Below are 25,640 nucleotides of genomic sequence, written 5' to 3' on the forward strand. Positions count from 1 at the left end.
TGTGGATAGTAATCTTCTGAAGCTGATTCCGTGGATCCCTTGGATTTGTTTATCTAAGCATTTTTTCCCTATTGCTTGAGACCCATGGATAAAATCATTAGGCACAAAGGAGGTTGTGCCAGGAAAAAAATGCCAGTTGGAGTCTGCAAGTGGCATAGGGAGGAAGGCCACAGGATGGGTCGCACTGGAGAGGTGGAGCTGGCCAGGAGTTCAACAGCATGGGGTCAGTGCCGGGGTGGCTGGATATGAAGTGAAGGACAGGTGTGTTGTCAGAGCAGGGGGGGGCACCGCATCTCCTGGGGCCTGGTGACCTACCTTATGGGTCCACTAAGATTTCCTGTACTCCCTATCTTACCCTGAGTAGCTTTCATTTTGCTGTCACCTAAGATCTCTTTTCCATCACCACTGGAATTCCCATTGTCTTTGTTTTGTCCTCCATTTCCAGGGGGAGGGAATCTTGCCTACCTTGGGCACTTTCCCTATGTCTGGATGTCTTTTCAATATTTATGTACATCATCTCATCCCTCATGAAATTCCTATGAAAGATAAGAAAGTTGGAATAACCTGCCCAAGGAACACAGCTGGCAAAAGGCAGGGGTCGGCCTGATGGCAAAGGTCGCGTGCCATTACCTCCTCCTATTCCTGAGCAGTGATTATCTAAACTTTTATTCAGTGAGGCATAGACCGGCTTCCAGCTATAGTGCTCCTAGACTGGGGATATTAGGAGAATAGTTGGGGTGCACACAGCAGTTGGCTCCTTTTACAGGATTTGGAAAGACATCTGTAACAGGTATGGGGAAGGAGGTGATAGGAGACACTAATCAAAAAAAGAAATTTAAATACATAGAAATTTTTAGGTTAAGTAATATGAATGGGAAATTTGTCTTGTTGGACATTTGTGTTCAGAAATATTTTGTGTATTATGCTTTTTATTAAGGGGTAGAATTAAGAATGTATTGATTTGCCTGAATCGAATATATCTAGGTCAACAAAACCTTAAGAGAGGCGGACATAAAAAAGTGGAAGAAACTATCTTTTATTTTAAAAAGTTTCTGTTATGAAAAATTTAATACCTACATAAAGCAGAGAGGAGGAACACATCTCCTCTATGTATCTATCACTTAGTTTCTGTAATTACCAACCATGGCCAAACTTGTTTATTCTATTTATGGATTAAAAAAAGTTTTTAATGTTTATTTATTTTTGAGAGAGAGAGTGAGAGAGGAAGAGAGAGTGGGGGTGGGGCAGAGAGAGACAGAGACACAGAAGCAGGCTCCAGGTTCTGAGCCGTGAGCCCAGAGCCTGACATGGGGCTCAAACTCATGAGATGTGAGATCATGACCTGAGCCAAAGTTGGACACTTAACTGACTGGGCCACCCAGGCACCCCTATTTCTGGATTCTTTTGAAGCAAATCTCTGACAAATGATACAGACTTTTAAAAAATATATAATTACTACATCTAATAATTTAATAATTCCTTCAACATAAAAAATCCAATTAACATTTAAACTTCTCTTAATGTTTAATAAGTGTGATTTTTTTTAATAGTTCATTTGAATCAGGATCCAAATAAGGTTCATATTTTGAGATTAGCTGCAGTCTTTTAAGCCCTTCATTTTTATTCATTGCTTTTTGTTTTTGTCTCTTCTGTACAGTTTCCCCTCAGTCAGTTTGGGTAATGGCATCCTCATGGAATTGATTACTTTTTCCTTTTCCCCTTGCATTGTCTGTAAATAGAGACAGAGGCTTGACCAGATTCAGGGGAGATTTGATGGCAAGGCTGCTTCCTAGGTGGCATTGTGACCGCTGTTAGAAGGCATGGAGTGACTGGTTGTTTCTTTTTCATGATTAGCAGCCATGATGATCGTAGCCTAGGCCCATTAATTCATTAGGGTTTGCAATGTCATGTCATTATAACTTCATCATTTTCTCCATTTATAAGCTGGAAAACATCTACAAAGAAAAACTTCAATTCATTGGCCTTTGGATTACCCAGAAATCAAGTTTGTATAGGAAAGATAATTATGCTTAAGTCTTCCCCTTTACTTATAAGCTTTCAAAACAGTGATTCTATAACATCCTTCAAAGGTAACCAATGTAGTTTTTTCCCTTCTATTGAGCATCATCATGGACTCAATGGATTGAAACATATTTTGTTGTAGCTATTATCCTTATTGATGCTCAAATTGTCTCATCTTTGCCTGTGAGAGTCTATTCAAATTGGCTTGAGTCCAGTTAATGTGACCCTACAAGTCACTGATAGCTTCCTTACTTTCTGATTGGATAAGATATAATAGAATCATCTTGTTCATGTTCTCATCTGGAGCCTGCCATCTCTCCTTGGGACTCTGACTCCATTCATGGGAAATGCTATTTAGAGACCACCACCTGAGTGCTAGAGACGCTCATTACTATTGGATCAGTTGTTGTTTTTAGACGTTTTCAGTAAACATAGCTGGGTAAATGTGTATTTGTTTTTAAATAAAAGACATTGTGAATTCATAGTGCTACCTCCAATTCTAATTCAGGGTTATTGAGTTTTTACTTAACCATATCAATCTGATATCTGTATCTCCTTTCTCTTATGCTGAAAAATTCCAGGTCTCCTTGAACCAACATAATCTTTTAGCATTTTCCCACAAAATGTGCAACGGAGGCTGAGTTTTTGATTTTCTGGCAATTACAGGAGATATAGAAACTGGTAGAGAGTTTGAGAGGAGTCTATGCAAATATGTATAATGATTCCATATGTATGTAGACAAGTTTGATTTGAGGGTAAAGGAAAAGGAGCACATTGGGCCTGAGATATTGAAAACTCTTGAGCACTTCCTGTCTATGGTTTATCCCACTGATTGGGTCTCAGGTCACTGAGTGTTTCTGAATCCACCTGTTCTACCCATCAGCTCCACTTCATGAGGAAACTCTGGCTTGAGAGCAGTAGAGCTCGGGCGCCTGGGTGGCGCAGTCGGTTAAGCGTCCGACTTCAGCCAGGTCACGATCTCGCAGTCCGTGAGTTCGAGCCCCACGTCAGGCTCTGGGCTGATGGCTCGGAGCCTGGAGCCTGTTTCTGATTCTGTGTCTCCCTCTCTCTCTGCCCCTCCCCTGTTCATGCTCTGTCTCTCTCTGTCCCAAAAATAAATAAAAAAAAAAAAAAAAAAAAAAAGAGAGAGCAGTAGAGCTCGTGTTGGTGGTGACTCTAGTTAGCATGGGTTGCTCATCATGGTGGTAGGTTGGCTGCCTCAATTAATCTTTTACTCCTTGTTTCCGCCAAAGGGAGTTGAATGTATTCATCCCTCAGGGGTAGGATTAATAGGATGAACCTCCTTCAGCCACCATACAGACACACTGTCTGTTTCACATTGCCAGATTTTTCCTAGTGAAGCCATACCCTTGTTGCCTCGCTGGGGTCCATTCCTATTTTTACATGTGCCATATGTATTTGGGTCTCTTTTTATTCTATTAAAATAGCTGAATATTAAAGTGGGGTTGGGGGAACACACAGTTACCTTCCCATGTGCCAAGGCTTTTCTCTGCTCTTCTTCTTAGGTTTTCTTTGAGGAAGGAGAAGCAAAGATATTGATTTTGCCTGGTTTACTAGGGGGCAGGGTCATCATTCACTAATGGTTATGCGTGGAATTGGAAAATTACCTTTGGCGCTTTCAGATTACACTCCATAAAATCGCCCAGTATCACTGGAATATCCTGATCATAGCTCCACATCATGGCCAGACAATGATAAGATAGTAAGTTTTGCTTTGTGGCATAGGAAAGAATTGAAGGACTAGCTTGTGCTCAACCTTAGTCAAATATGGAGCCAGATTTATCAGAGCTCTACTCTCTGGGTTCTGGACACTGTCTCTGGCAATAAGAGTGTGATATTTTGGTTGCTGTCTTCTATTGTCATTATCTGGGTCTTCAGGATCCTTGGAGTTGGGCAAGACTTTCACAACTCCTACATCCCAAACATGATATTATTTATCAGTTTTAAAACACTATCTTTATTTTTAAAATAAGAATCTGTAGAGTTTGAATCTTAAAGGAATTGTCTAGTACACATCAAGTCTACTTTATGGGTTAGGACATGATGAACTATGGAGGTGACACCAGTTTGTCAGTAGAGTGGTTTGAAGTAGGATACAACGGAGATGGATTCTGACACTGCCACTTACTAGCTGGAAGACCTTGGATAAATCAGCTGACTTCTTCAAGTCCCAGTTCCTTATATATACACAGAAATGTTAGTATCTACTTTATAATGTCCTGAAAGTTCGAAGAGTCAATGGCATAGTACAATTGCATGCTCAGCAGATGTGGGTTTCCTTTCCCATCTGTATTGCCACCTGAATTATCAAACAAAAATAATAAAATATTGAACAAAATAGTTTCCACTTGTGAGGCCACCCAAAGCACACTGACTTTGCCCTGGAAGAATCCAATGAAGGCACTATCAGTCTTGCCTCTTTATCCCTAAAAGTGCCAGGTACCATCAATGTAGCCCCTTTATCCCTAAGAGCGCCGGGCAGGTCTGGGAGAGGAGTTCTTCCACCCATTTCCCTTGCTTTGAAGCAGCCATCTTCCCCTCTATCCCTTCCCTCCTCTCATCTTCCCTGGCCCCTTCTCTTTGACTCAGTTATTTCCCTGGTCCCTCCCTTTCCCTGCCTCTGCCTCCACTGAAGTTGAAACAGGACCATATTACACACCATGGTATGGCTCTTGATTAAAGCAATAGTGCTACAAGCTGTGGAAGTGCCCAGCTCCAGGAGTTTTCTGGAACTTCCAAGATGAAATATGATCAGTTTTCATCTGCTGTCTTTCTTTCTTAGAGATTTGATGAATTTTGCAGCATCACAATGCAGGATGCTCAGAAAGACCATATTCTACAACAAATCTACTTAGTTTGTGGCTTGTGTTCCAGACTCCCTTAGCTCTGTGTACAGGGATGGTGGCTGGAGGCCTGGAAAGGTTGCTGCCTAGGTTCTCCTGCCTTATTTTTCCCTCTTCTAGGAAGACAATTTTTTCCTCACCCAGCTTTCTAGGGCAAAAACTCAGAGGCTTATACACAAACAAACTGGGTGAAAACTAAGAAATGAACTCAAATTCATGTCTTCCCAGATTCAAGGAGCAGAAATTTCTTTTTAGTTTCCCACTTTGCCTACATAAGGTGTCTCGAGTCCTGGGCTTCACACTTACATAGGGATGTCTTTTCAAACACTAATTTGGGGCCATGCAAAGCTAAGCTCCATTCTTATTTATTGGACTGAAAGACCACCACATCCATCCATCCATCCATCCACCCACCTACCCAAGTATCTATTTGTCTGTGTACTCACTGAACCATTCATTGATATATTTAACTAATATTTACAATGAATCTGTGTTGTGCAGGACACTTTCCTAGGCACTGAAAGTTAGTATAGAATAAAATTCACCCTAAGCCTTTCCTCAAGGAATTTTTAATCCCATAGGGAAGTGGGGACAAATGTACAGTTCTTTATGAGACAGGACCATGATAAATGTCACAGTGGTATGGACAAACGTAGGTAGAAGTACAGAGAAGGGAGAGATCCCTTCTGTCTGGAGTTAGGATCCAGTTGTGTGTCATAAAATAGGTACCCCTTGAGTTTGAAAAGCTGAGTGGAATTTCAATCGGTGGCAAAGGAATGAAGAGCATTACATACAGGGGAAATGAACTCGCAAAGGTGAAAGTGAGAAACCACAGTGTATTTTTCAACGTGGTAGATGGTAGATGTTAGTGCAGGGGTGGATTAGACTAGAGACTCAGGTCAGGATCTGACCCTGGAGAGTTGCAAGCGTTCAGCCAGGGATTTTTGACCTGTGGTGAGAAGCAGTCCACAGCAACACGTTCCTTTATTTCTCTTAATCAGGTTTAATTTGCCCTGAGGCCCCACCTGGCAGGCTGGCAGGAGGCCCAGCAGCAATTATAATGTGACTTTGTCCCCCCTCCCATGGTTTGTCAAAGATTCTCCAGCTTATCTGGTATCAGAACATTTGGGAGAGGACCTGGGTCTGTCTTCCCTCTAGTGATCTTGTTCTCCAGCTGCCTAATGCAGCTGTAGAGTTCTTATCCCTGTCTGCGGCTGGAAGTACCTCCTCTCTGCTGGCTTCTGCCTCTTTTTGCAAAGTTTTCGCTTCATCCGCTCCGCTTCCTGGACACACTCAAGAGTAATTCTCTTTAATGCACCTATAGTGTGTGTGCGTGTATGCACACGTGCGTGCACACAAACACACACACATACTTACTTGCTCATGTGCATATGCACACACTCGCACACTCACACAAAACTCTTACACTGTCCCAAGAGTAGAAAAAGGTAAGGGTAAAGACAGTTTAGACTTTCAGAAACAAGGCTGGGCTCTCTTTCCTGGGGTGGGGATTGGGAAAGGAGATACAGATTCTTGTTAGCTTTTTTCTAAATAACTCCCTTAGATACAGAACTACTGTATGAGATAAAGGAAACTGTCTAGAAATTTCGAGTAGGAAAGTAACAGGTTAGCGCTGATCTTTGGTAAGAGCACCCTGGTTTGAGTGGCAGGAGAAGTACCTATCCTCAGGGCCTAGTTCACATGGCTGCAGTCACAGCTCAATGCACGCTTATTCAGTGAATGGGTACATAAAGGAATAGCAAACTAGAGCGACAGTTCAGAAGGAGAGCCAATTCCCGAATCATGGATGTGACTGTGAAAATGGAGACAAGTTGCCCAACAAGGAATTTCAGGAAAGTGAAGGGACTCTGACTGGAAGTGAGGAGTGATGTCCCAACTCTCTGGGTGGTCTCCCTGTGAAATGGGGCCATAGAGACACCCTGTGGCTACCTACCAAAGACTCCTCCTACCTTGGTTTTCTCTCAACATGGAGTCTGTTCTGGGCTTTGAATGATTCAGATGGGAAATTGGGGAGCTGGGAGGAACCAGAGGGAATGGAAGAATATGGAAAGGAAGATTGAGGCATCTTTGCAGGGAGAGGCATACCTGACCTTGCTATCTAAGCTTCAGGCCAGAAGGATGGGACCGAGCAGCGTTGAGGCTGGTAGACTAAGTGACAAGGGTCAGCTCTGTCTCAGCAATCCCTGTTCCTGGAATCCTGATTCGTAGGGAGCTTAGGGTCAGGGAGGGATGGGCTCCACAGGCAGTGGCATTGATGGCCACATCTTGGAAGAGCTGAGAATATAAAGGAAATGAGATGGGCTGACCCCTCTCAGAGGTAATGGAGGATTCCAGGATCCAGGGAATCCTGACTTCGCCATCTCAGAGGAAGTTTTTACTCTCCGCTTCCATTGAGTGCCCTCTTTAAGGTGGCTCCTGGGTTGGGTCTTCGACCAAGAATAGGAAACTTATTACCAGTCTAGAGGGGAGTCTTGGGCTGTTGGCAGAAGCTATGGCCAAGGCAGTCTGGTCCTCATGTTTATTCACCGGTTTTTAGTTGGAGATTACTGCAGGAGTACACTTTCCTCTCCTTTAAAGGAGCCCTTTCAAGCACTCCTGACCAGATCAGGTATCACAGGTGCTTTGAGACTACTTTCCTTTGATCCCTACTCAGTTTTGCCATGTTGGGTGTAGGACCAATACTTTGCCATGCAGGGAAGGAGTAGCATAACAGATGGCAAGAAATACACTGTCTTTGGGGTGCCTGGGTGGCTTGGTCGGTTAAGCATCTGACTTCAGCTCAGGTCATGATCTCACACTCCGTGAGTTTGAGCCCCGCATCAGGCTCTGTGCTGACAGCTCAGAGCCTGGAGCCTGTTTCAAATTCTGTGTCTCCCTCTCTCTCTGCCCCTCCCCTGTTCATGCTCTGTCTCTCTCCATCTCAAAAATAAATAAACATTAAAAAAAAATTTTAAAAAGAAATACACTGTCTTCATTTCATGCTTGACCAGCTGTCCCCACCCCTCCCCTTGGGCCTTCACATCTTCCTGAAGCATAGGGTACTTTCCCATAGTCATCTGGAGGCCAGGCTGTCATCTACTTGACATGTGGATCTCAGACCTGGGCATGCACTCAGCTTCTGAATGGGCAAGGACCACAAGTAGGTCATTCTGAAAGAGGATGTGTGACCCATCATAGAGATAGAAACCTATGTTGAGGCTTATGAAAAATAACAAGAGAGATTAGCAATCAACAAAGTTGATTAGTTGGTAGTGAAGCTAAGGCGGGGGAGGGGGCATTTTTTAATCTGCCCCTGGTCTGATGATCTGGCCTTCATAGAAGTTTCCGGTAATCATGGTTGTACTCAAGAGCTTTTCTCTCCTCCCTCCCCGCTTTCCTCTGCCTCCTCCTCCTTTCTTTCTTCTTCCTTCCTTCCTCTTCCTTCTTCGTCTCTGTCTCTCTCTTTGTCTATCTCTCTGCCTCTGTCTCCATCTCTCCCTCTCTCTAGGTCTTTCTTAATTGCTTTAGAAGTCCTTTATTAATTCCAGGACTTCTTGGCTATGTACCCAGCCCCAGAGAAAAATAACATTTATATAACTTTGGATTCCAGAAACACAAAGGTAAGCTTATTTGTGGGGTTGAATATTAAGAATATCCTAGAAGATGATAAATCTCCTGGACAGGATTTCATCAACACCCTCTTCCACTGCCCATCTTGGGGTGGGGGAAGAACAAGGGTCCTGAGTATATGGTGACTGACTGCCCTTCCGTACTTTATTCCAGATAAGAATTTCTATGATATATTGTTTTACTTAATCTGCCCAACAAATCAGCAAATAAGGTGTTTTTAAAGCCTTCCCCCTTTTTATTATGCCAACTTTAAAGTATAGAGAATTTAAGAGACTAGTATAGTGAATACCTATATATCTCTCACCTACATTCAACAATTGTTAGCATTTTGCTGAATCTGCTTCTTGCTGTATCCTTTTTGTTCTGCCCTGAACCATCTCATAGGAAATTGCAAGCCTCATAAAACTTCACCTCTAAATACTTCAGCATGCATCTCCTAAAAATATTTTTCTCCCACAAAACCACTATGCTGTTTTCACACCTCAGAAAATTAATAATACCCCAATATCATTTAAAACCCAGTTCATACTCAAATGTCTCCAGTTGTTCCTCAAATGTCTTTTCTGGCCTTTTGTTTTATTTTGTTTTTTAATCAAGATTCAATTAAGTTTCATGCTTTGAAACATTCAATTTTTTTTTTTTTTTTTTTTTTTTAAGGATGTGAAACTAATGCTTCCCCAGCCCTCCCCTGGATGCAAATAAGCTTGCCTAAGATCGAGCAAACCCCTGGGCATTTAGACTGCAGTTCCCCGCCATGGCTGTAGAAATCCAAGTCTGCACATTCCCTATATCAGGAGTCCTCAGATCTGGTTTTCACAGGCTAGTCCCATTTCCAAAAAGAATTTCAACCCAAGATTGTCAACCTTTAATTACGCCAGATGTAATCATTAAAAAACCCTATCATCTATTACTGCTGTCACTTAACATAAATAATAACACTTGAATGCCCAAATCAAAGACACGGTTTCAGAATAGAGGATGGTTTTGCAGGAGTCCAGTTATCATGGTGGCTGTGGAATCACGGGGCCAGGATGGAGTAGGCTCTACACTTGCCAGACGGCTGAGCTTGTAGCGGCCTCTGAGGGCAGGGAGCTCACTAGTTGGTGGTGGGGACCATGGAGCAGGGGCTGAGGACCTTAGGAGTTGTCACATGAAATGTTGATGCCTTGTTCTCTGCAGATGCAGATGTCCCCCTGCCCTACCAACACTTTAGTGTGACAATTTTTGAATATCTTCCACCACTGCCATTTTATCCAATGTTTTTAGCTGGAGCCTTCTCTGTGTTTCCGCTCAGTTCCTTGTAATCAGCTCCTCAGTTATGGGGAGGCTTTTGAATCCTGATTGTCCTGGTGGTAGGGTGGCCTGCCCTCCTGTTTTCATCCCCGTGTCTGGGAGGGGCGGTATGGGAACGTGACCGCCAGCTCCTATGTCATTCACACACTCCTGGGTGTGCTGAGTGAAGGCTTATTTATTTGCCGGACGGATCAGGGTGAAGCCTGGCCAGCCCCCTCCCCCAGAGCAGGTCCTCCCCCCTGGGTTCTCCCCTGCCAGGACACTAATGGTGGCCTGCATCCTGCTCTGGGAATTCAGTCCTCAGTTCCATCTCACCACAGGCCTCGCTCGGGTCAGACCCCTGTAGCACCTGGTGGTCAGTCCTTGAATTCTGTTGTCCATGATGGAAGATATTTGGGAGAGGGAAAGATTTTGGATAGAGTAGAGGCCATGATTGTCTGCCCTGCCAGTGCGTCCTAACTCGGTTTGGGGCAAGTGATCCCCCCAGAGAGGCAGGCCCGCCCCGCCCCTCCTTGCCTTCCACACGGGACTGCTTATCCTTCCATCAAGTCCGCAGGGGCAGCGCCGCCTGGAAAGACAGTCCTGCGCTAGGTCAGGCCATCCTTTGCCTGGGGGTCCGGGAAATCTCCGGGGCTTCTGCTTGTTTCCGTCTTGCCACAAGTGCTGAGAGCAGGCTGGACGTGCTGAACCCCGACTATTTGTGCACGTGGGTTCATCTCTCACAGCCACTGCCTCCCAGGAGCGGGTCAAAGGAGTGCGTGCGGAGGAAACACGAGGACCATCAGGCATCAGCATCCAGGGGTGGAATGAGCACAGACTAGTCTGGGAACCCACCCGGAGGGTACATGGGATGGAATCACAAAATGCAATACAGATTTCCTGCCGGAAGCCTCTCCTAACAGGAACCCGGGAGACTGAAACCACAGCTGTCTGTGGGCAGCAGGCTTCCCCTCCCAATGCAGAGGGAGTGGCCTTGCTCCTGGGAGACTCCTCAGTCCCCCTGAGACATGAGGACACCCCCATCACCAGGTTCTATGTGGAAGCTTGATCCAAGAGAACAGGGACTTTTCTTCTAGGGCACCACAACCTCCATGAGCTCTGGGAGGGCCTGGTGGGTGCTTCAGCTCCCAGGCTGTCCCAGTTATCCTGTGTGTCCAGCCTCAGCATTGAAGCCTCTGCCCACGACGTGGTGCCCACCAGACAGTGAGACATACAACGGCTGGCCTGCCTGCCGGGCAGCTTCCAGGACGCCTGCTTCAAGGTGAGCTAATCAGAATACGGTGCCAGACAACAGCTTTCCACATGCAGCATGAAGGTTATTAGCTCTGTTGCTTCCAGAGTAGAGAGTACGTGTCAGAGAACTTACACACACACACAGTCACCCCCACATACATTACACACACGTACACACCACACACCACACACCACACACCACACACAGACCACACACAGGCCACAAATACATAGACCACACTCTACACACAGCCTGGCTCTCCATGGCCACTGCCCCTCTCAGGTTGTGTTCCTGGGATGGATGGTGCTTGCTCCACGGGTCCCCCTGTGCCGATGTGGCAGAGAGAGGCCCTGGTCCCTCCTTAGTGTCTAGTGGAGGAAGGCAGGGAAACAGAGAGGACCCCATGGAGGTATTGAGGGATCTCAGTGCCTTGGCCTCCCTCTCCCTTGGCAGGCCTGGCCTGCCCTTCAGGTGCATGGGTGTTGGAGTGGGACCTGCCATGGGGCAGAGGAGAGGTGTAGCACCTGGAGAGCGTGAGGAGCCTCCATACGTCTTCTTGGGGAAGAAGCTTCTAGCAGGAGTTGTTGTGGGGACAGCCCTGGGGCTGGAAGGAAGGCTGGTTCCCAGCAGGAAAGGCTCTTGGAGCTCTCAAGGTCTGGCCACATTCCTCAGTGTCTCTTTCCTGGCTGGTTGTGGCTTGACCCCTCAAAGCTGACCATTTGGCTGCCTCTGGACCAAAACCAGACACGATATTCATTGCGTGTACCTGTTCTGGTGTGGCATTCTTCAGTGCAGGTGTTTGAAGGGCAGAGAATTTGAAAATGCTTGACTGCTTTGAAGTGGAAGAGGAATCAACGTCATAAAAGTTGGAACGAAGAGGGTATCTGGAACGTACTAAGTGCTCAGCAAACATTCGGTGAAGGCCCGGTGGAGAGTGCTTCATCGGAAGAGACGAAAAGCATGTTGCCCTGTTTGCAGCATACAACCACCCCGAGAGGCTCTGCACACGCCCACGGATGACATGAGGTGGACGGTTTCACAAGTGGAAGAGGCCATCTTCATGGAGCTGACAGAGCCTCCTCTGCCCCTGCAGTCTTGGCAGCTGTGTGGACCCCTCCAGGGCCTTCACTTCCGCTCTGAACATGGAGGCTGCTTCTGTAGAAAGGTTTGGGGGCATTAATTAGAAAAGGATTTGGAGGTCCAGGCAGGGAAGGAATTCCTGCACAAACCAGGAGAACTGGCCTCATAGATTAACTCACCCGAAACCAGAGAGGAAAGAAAACAAGTTTTCTCTTCCATTCTACAAGAACAGAAGGGAGACTTTTCAGCTCCTTTCAGTGGAAGGACATTTATGTTGAAATATTTTCGGAAGCTCTGGGATGTGTCTAAAGGAGAAAATCTGCTGCGAACCCATCATCTGATTTTGTGAGTGGAGGTAGGCCTTTGTCTTGGCTGAAATAGAGACACTTCAGTGTGAAGTCCAGAGGATGGAGGGGTTTGGTGCTACAGCAAGCTGTTGCAGAGAACAAATGAGCCTCTTCCAATGCACACATCTTCCTGTTCATCCAGCATACCTGGGCTGCAGATTTGGATCAGAATTGGCAGAACTCCATCCACCTGGGAAAGGCTACACCTTTTCTTGGGTTTGGAGCCTGTTTCTAGAAGGTGCCGATGCCAAACTGTGTCAGGCTGAAGCTTGGCTGAGCCCTTTTCCTGTTCTCTTAAATGGGACCAACCAATATGCTGTGGTACTGAAGTCTGAAAAATCTGGAACAGGTGAAAAATCTGGGCAAGATTTTTTTTTTTTTTTTAAGATCGAACACTTCCCAAAATCAAGCAGCTGAACTTGGTAGATAAAATGTGAATACAGAGGTTTCTAACTGAAGGAATAAATGACTTCCGAGTGGCATTTAGAAACATAGGAAGAGAGGGAGGAGACTGGATGTCTTTAGATCAGCCATGGAACTCTCTCCTGCCCTGGAGCAGCCACCATAATTCCTTCCATCCCTGGCAGCAGTGGTACCCGAGTTCTCCTTAGCTTGCTGCAGGCAACTTGTCACCCCACTAGGGCTGTAATGGCATCTTATCCCCAGGTCTTGGAGAGTTCAGTCTGGAGTGGTTCTACAGTGCCAGTTATCCTCTTAGTGGGTGCAGGGGTCAAGGTGATCATTAAGTGACGAGGACCCCCTGCCCTTTCTGATGCAGAGGATTCTCTGCTTGTCTTTCCTGATTGGTACTTGCTTGTGGATGGGTGGTTTCTATGTAGTTAGAGCCAATGCATTCCCTTTTTGAAGTTTATACAAGCCTTGGGAGGATATGCAAGGGGGACCATCTGTAAGTGACTGAGCTTGGCTACTTGACAAAACAGCCAGTCTTCTGTCTGTTGACTTCATAATCTAAATAGCTTTCAAATAATCCCAGTTCTCTTCAGCCCCACTACACTGCCTTAGTTCATGCTCAAACTTTTAAATAAAGCTTTATTATGACTTTTTTTGGTTACAAGTAACAGAAATGAAACCTTGGACTTAACAAACAAAATAAGACTTTCCTTCCAACCTGGTGGAATGCAGAGGAAGCTGGGCTTCAGAAATGGGTCAGAGCCTGGACAGCCTGCAATCATGATCTCTCTCTTTTGTTTCTCCTGCATTGTTTGCCTCATTTCCTTTTCTTTTTCTTTTTTTTTACGTTTATTCTTTTTTTTTTTTTTTGAGGGAGAGAGAGAGAGAGAGAAAGAGCACAAGGTGGGCGGGTGGGGGGGGGGGCAGCGAGAGAGGGGACACAGAATCCGAAGCGGGCTCCAACCTCATTTGTTTTTCTAACTTTAATTTAAGTATAGTTAACATACAGTGTAATATTAGTTTTTGGTGTACAATATAATAATTCAATACTTCCATATGGCATCCAGTGCTCATCACGACGAGTGCACTCTTTAATCCACCCCCCTGCCCCGTCCCCAATTACCATTAGTGTGTTCTCTTAAGAGTCTGTTTCTTGGCCTATCTCTCTCCCTCTCTTTTTTCCCCTTGCTCATTTGTTTTGTTTCTTAAATTTCACGTGACTAAAATAATATGGTATTTGTCTTTCTTGGCTGATTTATTTCACCTAGCATTATAATCTCTAGCTCCATCCATGTCATTCCAATTGGCAAGATTTCATTAATTTTTGTGGCTGAATAATATTCCATTGTATGTATTTGTTCTTTATCTGTTTGCCAGTCAATGGACACTTGGGCTGCTTCCATACTTTGGCTATTATAAATAATGCTACTATAAACATAGGGGTGCATGTATCCCTTTGAATTAGTGATTTTGTATCTTTTGGGTACTCAGTAGTATGATTACTGGATTATAGGGTAGTTCTATTTTTAACTTTTTGAGGAACTGCCATACTATTTTCCACAGTGGCTACACCAGTTTTCATTCCCACCAACCGTGCAAGAGGGCTCCCCTTTCTCCACATCCTCATCAACACCTGTTACTTTTTGTGTTTTTGATTTTAGCCATGCTGACAGGTGCAAGGTGGCATCTCACTGTAGTTTTGATTTGCATTTCCCTGATGATGAGGGATGTTGAGCATCTTTTCATGTATGTTGGCCAGTCATGAATGTCTGGATGTCATCTTTGGGAAAATGTCTATCCATATCTTCTGCTCATTTTGTAATTGGATCCTTTGTTTTTTGGGTGTTGATTTATATAAGTTCTTTATATATTTTGGATGCTAACCCTTTATCAGGTATGTCATTTGCAAATATCTTCTCCCATTCTGTGGGTTGCCTTTTAGTTTTATTGATTGTTTCCTTCACTGTGCAGAAGGTTTCCTTTTTGATGTAATCCCAATAGTTTAGTTTTGCTTTTATTTCCCTTGCCTCAAGAGACATAGCTAGAAAAAAGTTGCTATGCTTGATGTCAGAAATCTTATTGGCTGTGCTCTTTTCTAGGATTTTTATGGGTTCTGGTTTCATATTTAAGTCTCTAATCCATTTTAAATTTATTTTTTGTGATATGGTGTGAGAGAGTGTCCAGTTTCATTCTTTTGCATGTAGCTGACCAGTTTTCCCAACACCATTTATTGAAGAGACTGTCTTTTTCCCATTGGCTATTCTTTCCTGCTTTGTTAAAGATTAATTGACCATATCATTGTGGGTTTATTTCTGGGTTTTTTATTCTGTTCTATTGATCTTTATGTCTATTTTTTTGTGACTGTACCATACTGTTTTGATTACTACAGCTTTGCCTCATTTCTTGCAGAATAGCTCCCTCTATGCTCTAGTCTGTCTGACAAATAAAACTGCCAGCTTCCTCCAGGTTCATAGTCACAGGCTAGGGCCTCCAGGGATGGGAGTAACATTCTCTGGTTCCCAATGGCAAGTCTGCAGGCATGGGAGGACTGTGAAAGGCTGAAGTTCCTCGTTTAAAGACCAGAGCTGAATAAATATGTGGCTCTTATTCCAGGCTGGATTTCCAGGGCAGCGTAGGGGGCAGGGCGATAGAATGCCTGCCACCCCCTCCCCCTCCTTGCTCCATGGATGTCCTGCTTTGGCTCTGTCTCCTGTGTGGCTACAGTCTCCCATCTAACGGCAGGCCTGCTCCTAGCTCCTCTGCCAGAAGGAGCTCCTACCTCCTCGGCTCTGCAGGCAGGACTGACAGTGCAGTTCTAACCACCTTACCTCCTGCCAGACACCTCACACGCTCTCATTTGTGTGTCTGCTCCTTTGCTCATGCCGCTGCCTTTGCACAAAACGCTCACCTAGCTCTCTTCTGTCTGATCACCCCTCATCTATCAGGCATCCAGCCCAGACCCCCTGTTCCTGGCCAGCCTTTCCCAGACATAGGATCTGCCGCTCACCCAGCCACCCCCTGGAAGTGGCATCAACCCTCTTGCTAATCCAGGGTGTTGTCTGGTGTCTCTCCCAGTGGAACTGACCCCTCCAGGCAGGGACTACTCAACTTCCCCCTCAGGAAGCCATGATTAAATGCACGTCAAAGGAAGAAGGGTGTGGACAGAAGCAGTTGCTGAAGCCTCCTATGTGGTCCTGGGTGACAACAATGAGAGGGAGGCGATAGTTCCTTTTACACTCTGGGTTCTTGGGTACCTTTCTGGTTCTCACTGTCTTGTGAGAAGTCTGCACACATAGCGACACAGGGCTAGGGGAGTTTTCTGAGGCCCCCAGAATAGAAGTCATCACCCGGCAGGCGCCTGTCTTGGGCAGTCAGGGCAGGGTGTGTGGTTTGGGGCTGCAGGGCTGAAGAGGTAGATCGGCTGGGGAGGGACGGGCTGGATTCAGGCTGCGGCCTGTGCCTTCTCCAGGGGATATTCAGGTGAAGCGAGAAAGGAGAACAGGAGGGAGGAGAAATCAAACCCAGATGCCCACCCCCGCGGAAGGGCCTGTTTTCCCAGGCGCAGCTGCCTGCTGGGAGGCTCTGGCAGGCTCCGCACATGGAACCACTCCAGCCTGGGCCTTGGAAGTGCCTGGGAAAAGGATGTCACACAGTTCTCAAGCCACAGTCAGGTGTTGAATATTCTACCCTCCTCCTCTCCCCATTATAGAGCCATGCATGTCTATTGTGGAAAATTGTGAGATATGGACAAGTCAAAAGAAGGAGAAATAGGTACCCATAAGTCCATCATCTAGAAATAACCACTGTTAGCATTTGGTGACTTTCCTTTCTGGCTTTTCCTCTATGAATTTTTTTTTCTATTGGTGATCTCATGCTATGAATACAGATATTTGTCTATTATTATTAGTTTTATATACAAGCATTTCTTTTCATGGCCATAAAAACACTCTATACTTTTTAAGGGCTCCATAGTATTCTGTTGCTGGATGACTCACAATTCGCTGAATGATTTCAGGCCAGGATTTTAAGAGTATGTTTTCAGCACTGTGGAGAAAGGGCAGCGGCCACACCCGGCGGCAGAGTCAGGCTTGGGGCACTGCAGAGGTTGTGTAGAGGCCGGGACCTGGGTCCAGGCGGCCTGTGGTCACACCCTAGTTGTGACTGAGAACGACAGCTCCAAGAGCTGACACAGAGGAAAAGGCGCAATCCCGTGTCGCAGGAAGAGGTCGATTTTGCATTCTGTTTTTCACTTACTCGTTGCAGGACTTTAGATAAGTTATTCAACCCTGCGGGGCTTCAGTTTTCTCATCTGAAAAATGAGGTGGTAAATGACGCATTCAAATGACTGTATAGAATATAAAGAAAACATACAATAGGCAACATGGGGAACCCATAATATTTAAATATATAAAAATTAAATGAGACTGTAATAGGTCATGTATGACACACTTCCATTCTATACAACATGGGATATGGAAATACTAGACTCTAGGAAACAGGCACGGCTTAATTAAGGGCAAGAATGTGTGAAATCCTCAACAGTGTCTGGCATAGGAAACAAGTGCTAATACTTGTTGGAAGGAGATGCAGGGATGTGTTCAGTTCTAGTCATCAGTTTAATGAACTAGATTTAAGAGCAGAGGCAGGGCAGTCAGTGAGCCTAGCAACGACTGACCTCTTCTGGACGCTTCTGTGCAGAGCGAAACCAAGCTCTCAGAGGCCCCGTTGCACAGGGGAGGATCTGAGGGTCCTTCCCAGCTTCCTCAAGCCCTTGACCTCCTGCTTGATTTCCTAACTGACTGCTCGAAAAGATGGAAACCCAGGTTTGGGTGTTATTGTTGGCTCTCTGAATTAATTGCCAGAAAGCTTTGTAGGAAGTGTTAGCCTGAGCCTCAGTGACCGAGGTGTGGAGTTGCCCTGGCACACACTGGAGGGACTATCTGGAAAACCAACAATATCTCCTGAGGTTCTCAGCATAATGTTGGGCATTCAGGGATGCAGTGACATTCCACTGGAGAGGTGGGTATATGGGGAGAGCTGGGCTTTGTTCAGACCTTCCGGTAGCCCGATCTCTGGTCCCCGTGGTTGACACTGTTTAGAGGTGTGCCCTGAATTAGAGCGTTGTCCCCTATGGACGGTATGTCCTTTGGTAGTGCAATCAATCCTTTGTGTAAAATGGATGTGATAACACGTGGGGTGCAAGGCAGGGGTGAGGACTAGCATGTGTAGCACGTCTGGCACAGCCCGCTCTCCTCCCACCTCCTCCTCTCTCTCCCAGGAGACACTCCTGCCTCATCATCACTATGCTTACACACTGACACACATGTGGACACGTGTGCCACAGCACATACGCATTCAAGGGACACACATGGTCCCATCTCCACATGCATGCATGCGCTCAGACACACACATACTTATGCACACACACACGCAGCCATACACACACGCTCACACAATGCCACATTCACACAATGCACATCTGAACACACACATGCAAGCTGTAGTCCCCCCGCACCGATCTGTTCACTTCTTCATGCATGTGGTGGTGTATTTTCACATCTGTGTGCCTTTGAAGGGATGCTTCTCTCACCGAGAAAATATCTTTGGCTCTTCACCCTGTACACTCCTCCTCATCTTGTATGATCCATGTCAAATGTCGCAGCTTCTGTGAAGCATTTCCTGGCTTTCCTAGACAGAACCATTAGCTCCTTCTTCATTTCCTTGGGAACTATGAGCAGCCGAGGGAGCATGTCATACTCTTTGGATCCTCCACATCTGACATGGACTTGGCTGTCCCGAAATGATTGCTGAATAATGCAAAGGTGGGTTTGAACCTTACTCTGTCCAGTTCCTCAGTCTGGGATCCCCTTAAAGAGGTCCGGGGGCCAATTGCCAGGAAGAAGTGCAGTTCAGAAGCAGTTGGAAGGACAGGTAGCTTGCAGGCTGCAGACTCAAAGGCTGCTACGGGTGGCAGGAGAGCAGGAGAGATGGAAGAAAGACACTCTGTGCCCAGAATACCATCAGCCCAGCCTTGCCTGGGGCCAAGGGCACCGTGTGGGGTAGGGGAGATGGGTGAGGGAGGAAGAGGGGACAGGAGGGAGAGGGGCAGGGGAGAGTGGGAGGGGGAGAAAGAGAAAGGGAGAAAGGGAGAACCGGTTGGAAGTGTGTTAGGTGTACCTCCATAAATAAAGGGATGACAGAGGAAGACCGTCCCCTGTAGGTGGAGGAAACTGGCAGGTGACCCTGTCAGGCAGGGAAGGGTAGAGTGAAAAACTGGAAAGTCACATTAGAGGTTCTTAAATTTTTTGGTCTTAGGCTCTCTTCATGCTCATGAAAATTAATGGCAATCGCAAAAAAATTTAGTTTCTGTGGGTTATATCAACAACATTTACGATATTATAAATCAGAAATGAGAAATTATATATACACTTATTCGTGAACTTATTAAAAATAAAACAAGCTGTGAACATAATGACATTTAAAATACCTATATTTCCCAATGCAAAAACTTAGAACAAAAAATGAGAAGAGTGGCATTGTTTTCTATCTTTGCAACTTTCTCTAATGTCAAGCTGGAGAGAAGACCGCTGGGTTTCTCATCTCTACTTTTGCATTCAGTCGAGGAGATCAATAGAATCAAGCTCACATCTTCATTTTCATCATTCATTTGACAATCATTTCAGAAGCTCTACTCAATGTGTGGCTACATCACACATCTGGTTGCCTTTAGGAAGTTCCTCTGTATGCTCAGGCAGGAATGAGAGTAAAGAAACCGACTATACCTTAGTATGAATAAGGAAAGAGTTTGGACTTCGCAGACTGGGTCTGTGGGAACTCCCAGTACCATGCTTTGAGAAGTATTGGATGAAATCATATAAAAGTCCTGGTGTTCACTTGTTTCCTTTTTCTTTAAAATTTTTTTTAAAGTTTATTTATTTACTTTTGAGAGAGAGAGCATCAGCAGGGGAAGGGATGAGAGAGAGAGAGAGAGAGAGAGAGAGAGAGGATCCCAAGCATGCTCTGCACTGTGTGCATGGAGCCCAATGCAGGGCTCGAACTCACTAACTGCAAGATCATGACCTGAGCCGAAACCAAGAGTCAGACGCTTAACTAACTGAGCCACCCAAGTGCCCCAACCGTTTACTTTTTTAAGTGGAGCTTTACCATATGTCTTAGTGTGATAGAGGGACAGGAAGAGCCGCCAACACCTCCTGAGCTTGGCTGCTCCCTGCCTGTGGGCCTCATGGAACTTTGGGCATGGCAAGCATCTGGGCGCATGGCGATGGGAGGTGGAGAGCAGCAGGGGGAAAGGTCAGGGCCCTGAGTGGGCAGCAGGAGATGAGCTTGAACTCTGAGGTCCAGGCGGGGCTGTGCATCCTTGGGTGAGCCCCTGCCCCTACAATAGATCTCGCTTCCCTGGTCTGGAGTACGAGGTTGGGTAGATTGCCAAGGTCCTTCTGGTGTCATGGATGCTGAGTCTCTGATCCTGAGTCTTACATGATTCCCTGGCCTACCGCTGTGGAGAGGAGCTTCCCCGTGCAGGAGACTGACCCTCAGCAGTGAGGGCCGGTGGGCAGCTTCCTGACCCCACCGTTCAGAGGCTTCATATAATAACTTGCATGGTTCTCTCTTTCATTACAAAGGTAGTACAAATTCATTAAAATAGAAAGATAAGAAAAGCACAAAAAGCACATGCAGTCCTTTCCCCGGAGATCAACCACTGCTAACATTATGCTGAGTATCTATTCAGTTGTTTGTCTATGCATATAGTTCATGCTTTATCTTTGCTCCATTATTTCTTCTTAAATACAACTTTATCATGTGATTTCCAGCAATCTAATACAGATTGAACTCTTTATTCTGGCATTCAGAGCTCTCTCTTTTCAGACTTATCTTCTGCTCTTTTTCTGTCTGTGTCCTCCCACTTTTGCCTCTCCTCGAATACACCATGAGCATGTCCCCTCCACACTTAGTACTCCATCTCTAAATTGAATCTATTCTGCAAGACTCAGACTTGCTCATTCCTCACCTTGCTTCCTTGATGACTCTAAAGTATTCTTCAAGAATCTGACCCAGTGTCACTTATGAAGTCTTACCTTAGCCTCAGGCTGTTTGTCCCTCCCTTCTCTGAGCTCCCACAGCTATCGTACAGGCCTTAATTGGCACTTTTCTCACTGGGTTGTAATTGTTTGCATGCCTCTTATTACCACCTGGTTCTGGAGTATTGCACACTGATTATTTGTTAACTGGGTGGGAACCCCTGTGTATGGCAGGTTTGAGGCTGTTATGGACTCTATCACCCAGTGTATGTATGTTGTGGGTTACTTGGGTGTCCTGCTGGACCGTGAACCTGCTGCAGGCAGGGTGCTCACAGGATTGTCCCACTCCTACCTGCGGGGCTGAGAAGGGCTCCTCTTGGTGAGCCTGGGGCGGCTTTGGCGGCAGGCAGAATTTCTGACCACAAGATGGCAGTGTTGTCTCAGTTACTGGGGAATGGCCAGGGCCGTGACTCCCACCCTGGCCCGGTAATGGTAATGCTGGAGGAACTAAGAGTTCCCTTCCCAAGCTTTGGCCTGATCTGGAGTAAAGTGAACTATGGTCTGAAGGTGGAAGTCTGTCAAGGGGAAGGCACTATACAGGGGCAAGCTAGTGAGTGGTCTCGGGCTGCGTTTGATGTGGGAGATGGGTTAGTGAAGTTGGAACAGGGGTAGAAGGCCACCTATTATCCTGCCCTGTGTACAGTTGAGAGCGCTATAGGGTCAGAAAGGGTCATTCAGTGACTTGGCAGAGCTAGATTTAAACAAAATGTGAGTGCATGTGTATACTCTTTCCCCGTCTTCAAATCTGGAAGGCAGCAGAGAAGGAGCTCCCGGAATTCACTGAATCTACAAAGACAACTTGTATTTTGCGGGGAGCTCAAGGGGCCGATGGGCTCAGCCCTGAGCTTGAGTGACACACAGAGTCAGTGTGTCCCAGGGGGCTGCCCTGTGCAGTCTCCCTACCACTGCCTGGTGGATGAAGGAGCTTCTGAGTTTTACCTTTAGCCTGGAATATGGAAAGGGTACTGGGCAGCAAATCAGGAGGGCTGGCTCTGTCCTGTCTCTGTTCCCTGATGCTTAAAAACTTTGGTGAGGGGCACTTAGGTGGCTCAGTCGGTTAAGCATCTGACTTTGGCTCAGGTCATGATCTCACGGTTCATGGGTTTGAGTCCCACATTGGGTGAGCTCAAGCCCCCCTTCGGGTGAGCACAGTCCTGCTTCTGGTCAAAACATGAGCCCCGCATTGGGCGTACCCCTTTTCTCATTCTCTCCTCTCTCTCTCTCTCTCTCCCAGCACCCCAAGCACTTCTTCCCTTTCTCTCTCAAAAGCAAAAACAAAAACAAAAACAACTTTGGTGAGACACCTGCTTCTTCAAGCCTCTAAGCCTCGGACTTGCTTCCCCCACCCCCACCCCCCACCCAGCTCCCAGCTCCCTAGAGGAGCTGCCTGCCCTTCAGGCACTTCAGGCTGCTAACATTGCCAGTGATTAGACAGCCGCCTTCCCACTGTCTCTTCGCACACTGCCTAGATACAAACATTTTAGTGGCCAAAAGCAGCATGTTTTCTAATTGATGTTCTGCTATTCAGTAAATAGTAGGTAAAGTTAGGATTATTCCAAAGCTATTTCAAAAGGTATTCTTATTTTGGATGGAAAAAAGTAATTTCCAGTAAATCTGTTAATTTATCTTGACTTCATTCTCTTGCTAACATTTGACGACCTGGATGTTGTCCCTAGGCCCTTCCAATTCCATTCTGGATCTTAATGAGAAGCTTTCTAGAAAGCCCAGCACCTCCAGGTCTTACAAATCCTGTGATTTTGTGCAGCCACTGTTGAAAATATCTTCATAATAAAATCCAAGTTGATTGTGTTATTTAATATCTTTTAAAGGCATCGCAGGTTACTTATTGATTTTTAAAATTAAAATTAAGAGGAAAAAGAAACCCACACAATTGTTTGTAATTCACCAGATGTTAGGATCTGGGATCCGCTGAAGCAAGAGTCTCATTCTAAAATGTTGAAAACATATTTCAATGCAAAATCAATAGAATACATGACAGTAATGAAAAGATGAATAATGATCAGAAACAGCCCTTTAACCCCTGAGTCAATGTTATACAAAAGCAGTGAAAGCATCCAAAATTTTACTTGCCCATAAGGTTAGGGCTGGGATTGGGAATGGGTAGGACAGGGATGGCCAAAGGAAGATGGAATACCTTCCGTGCTAGGCACTGTGTTGGGCACTCGGGGCACCCAACTCTTTATGATGTTTGCCGTGGTACTATCTGGTCTTATCTCTATTGCTGCTGGAGTAACTCATATTATTATCATTCCCATTTTTCAAATGCTCTCCTAGTAATCCATTTGATTCTTACAGTAGCCTATGAAGACATAGCTATACTATTATCAGTATTTCCACTCCACAGAGGGGGAAACTGCAGCTCGGAGAAGTTAAGTAACTTGTTTAAGTTTGCACAGCTATTAAGCAATGGGCCAGGACTTGAACCTGGGGAGTCCAGTTCTATATATGTTACACGCCACTCTCCTATGCTGAATAGTATGAGTTGATCACCTCTGTGGAAGAAAAGTCCCCATCCGATCCACCATTTGGAGTACAACCAAGTACATACTTGGGTTCTGAGGAGTGGAGATTTCCCAGAAGCATTTCTGTTTTCTACCAGGTCCCTAATGGTTGAGGAGGAGCTGTGTTACTCTGTTCACGTGAGGTAAATAGATCCTGGCCTGAAAAAGTGACAGGGCAAAGATTGAAATGAACTTGGTGGGTCCTCTGAATGCAAGATGGCACGTGTGGCAGGAGCACAGAGGTGAGGGACTGAACTGAAGGAGCAGTAGGAAGGGAGGGTATATGTGGTCCTATGGTTGGGATTCTTTTCAGAGCGTGATGCTGTTTAATCTGGGAAATGACATGACCTGATTTCTGTTTTCCAGCTTATCATTTTGACTGTTGTGTGGAGTGTGGATTATGGAATACAGCAAGAGAAGACCTAATGGGGTTGATGTGGGTGGTCTTGGGGAAGACTATTGTGTTATTTCCTGTGGGAGATAAGGAGCCTACACCACAGTGTTAGCATGACCAGATTCTTAGTTTTGAAACTTCACTTTGGCACCTGAGGGTGGAGGCCTGGGGAGGAGTGAGGCTGGAGTTAAGGAATTACTTAGGAGTTCAGAGGGTGACTTCACAGTAAGTGTGGGGAGAAAGGAATAGATTAGAATGATATTTGGGGCTTTAAAGGAAATAATTCACAAGCTGCTCCTATGGACACTTTTGTTATCAGAGGGAGCCTCATTTCTATAGGCAAAGCCCAGCCACAGGTGTGACTAACCTCTCTTCCAGACCTGGTTCTCCCTGGTTCTTCCCTCTCTCTGTCCAGTCTGCCTGCCCCTCTGTGTCGAGTGGAAGGTACCCTCAAGGGAATACGAGGGGAGGTTGGGTCAGCACCCCATTAGAGGACACCCTTTCTGCTATTCCAGGCCTCTCCTGAGGCCTTGGAGGGCCATGCAGAGGTTAAGGCACAGTTTGGCAAGAACTTATCCCCGTGTAATGATCTTACAGGCACTTCCTATGGTAGCAGTGGCTGAATGTGTTGGGTAACCCATGAGTGATAAGGGAGAAGAGGGGCCCAGACATTTTAAGTCCATTCCTCCTGGAACCATGCTGTTTTAGGGCCCCACAGTCAACAGTGGGGTGGGCATTCTCTTCCAGGTCTCTGTCTCTCAAGCCCATGCTTCACCACCACTCCGACCAGAAGACCGGGACCAAGCCCTCCATGGGGAGAAGTGGGGGTGGCTGCTTACAATTCCATTTTGCAGTAAACTGTCAACCCTGAAATCCCAGGGGCTCATTCAGGCAGGTTCCCGCATACCTCCTCCTTGAGTTTTCCTTCTGATGGGAGTTTTCAAACATGAGTCTTAGGTCAGGAAGTGCTATTTCCCCATTCCAGAGCAAGATGAGCATGCCGTGGTGAGCTCAGCAGCTCTCTGCAGGCATGAAAATGCCAGGACTTGAGAAGCACAGGAGAGCCTAGAACAGTTCTAATAAGTAACAAGGAAAATTAATTGTATTTCCAAGTTCGAGTCTCTCTGGGTAATCACTCACAGTGTTACAACCTCCAAGATCAAAGGGTGACTCTTTGGATCTGGGTTGCAAACTAGTTACTGCACTTTGCAAGCTAACTGACTACTTCCCAGTCCTGTCGTGAGATGGGGCAGGTGTGCCAGGACACCTGGCCGCAGAAGAATGACACAAAAGGCCAGTAAGGCAAGAGGCGCAGCTTTAAAACTGATTGGTGGGGAGAAGGAGGGTTTGAGAGTGACATGGGACACCATCGCTGAGCACAGAAAAATCCCAAGAAGCGAGGTGGTTTTCAGGAACATTGAGCATGGAAGCTGTTGTCTTATATCAGAGGTGGCGCGTCAACAGCCCTGGTCCTCTACCCCGATGTAGCAGCCAAGAGGAGAAGGTGTTCTGTCTCTGGTATTTGCAGAGTGATTTGGAAGGAAGTGTTGTTCCTGAAGTTCCAGTAATTGCAGGCATCTGTCACTAACAAATGGAAAATGGAAATAGCTCAAGAAATAGACTTCCACAAGAAATAGACTTCCACTTGCTGCACATAGTGCTTGCAAGGCTAAACTTGAAGCAATTTTAAACAGTTTGAAGAATCTCCTCAATGAGTATATTGACCCTGATAGAGGGGAGAGAC

The 25,640-nt window shown here is 45.9% G+C and overlaps 1 long non-coding RNA gene across 1 annotated transcript; it reads right to left on the reverse strand.

Moving 5' to 3' along the window:
- Positions 1-14,109: 14,109 nt before the first annotated feature.
- Positions 14,110-24,913, reverse strand: LOC109264510 (uncharacterized). The gene is made up of 3 exons (XR_002078760.2): positions 24,804-24,913; positions 18,472-18,688; positions 14,110-17,190 (listed from the first exon to the last, which is right to left on the reverse strand). It is a non-coding gene; the product is annotated as an uncharacterized LOC109264510 (long non-coding RNA).
- Positions 24,914-25,640: the final 727 nt, after the last annotated feature.

Source organism: Panthera pardus, unplaced genomic scaffold (assembly GCF_024362965.1).
Source record: "Panthera pardus isolate Hobbes unplaced genomic scaffold, ASM2436296v1 HiC_scaffold_22, whole genome shotgun sequence".
NCBI lineage: Eukaryota > Metazoa > Chordata > Mammalia > Carnivora > Felidae > Panthera > Panthera pardus.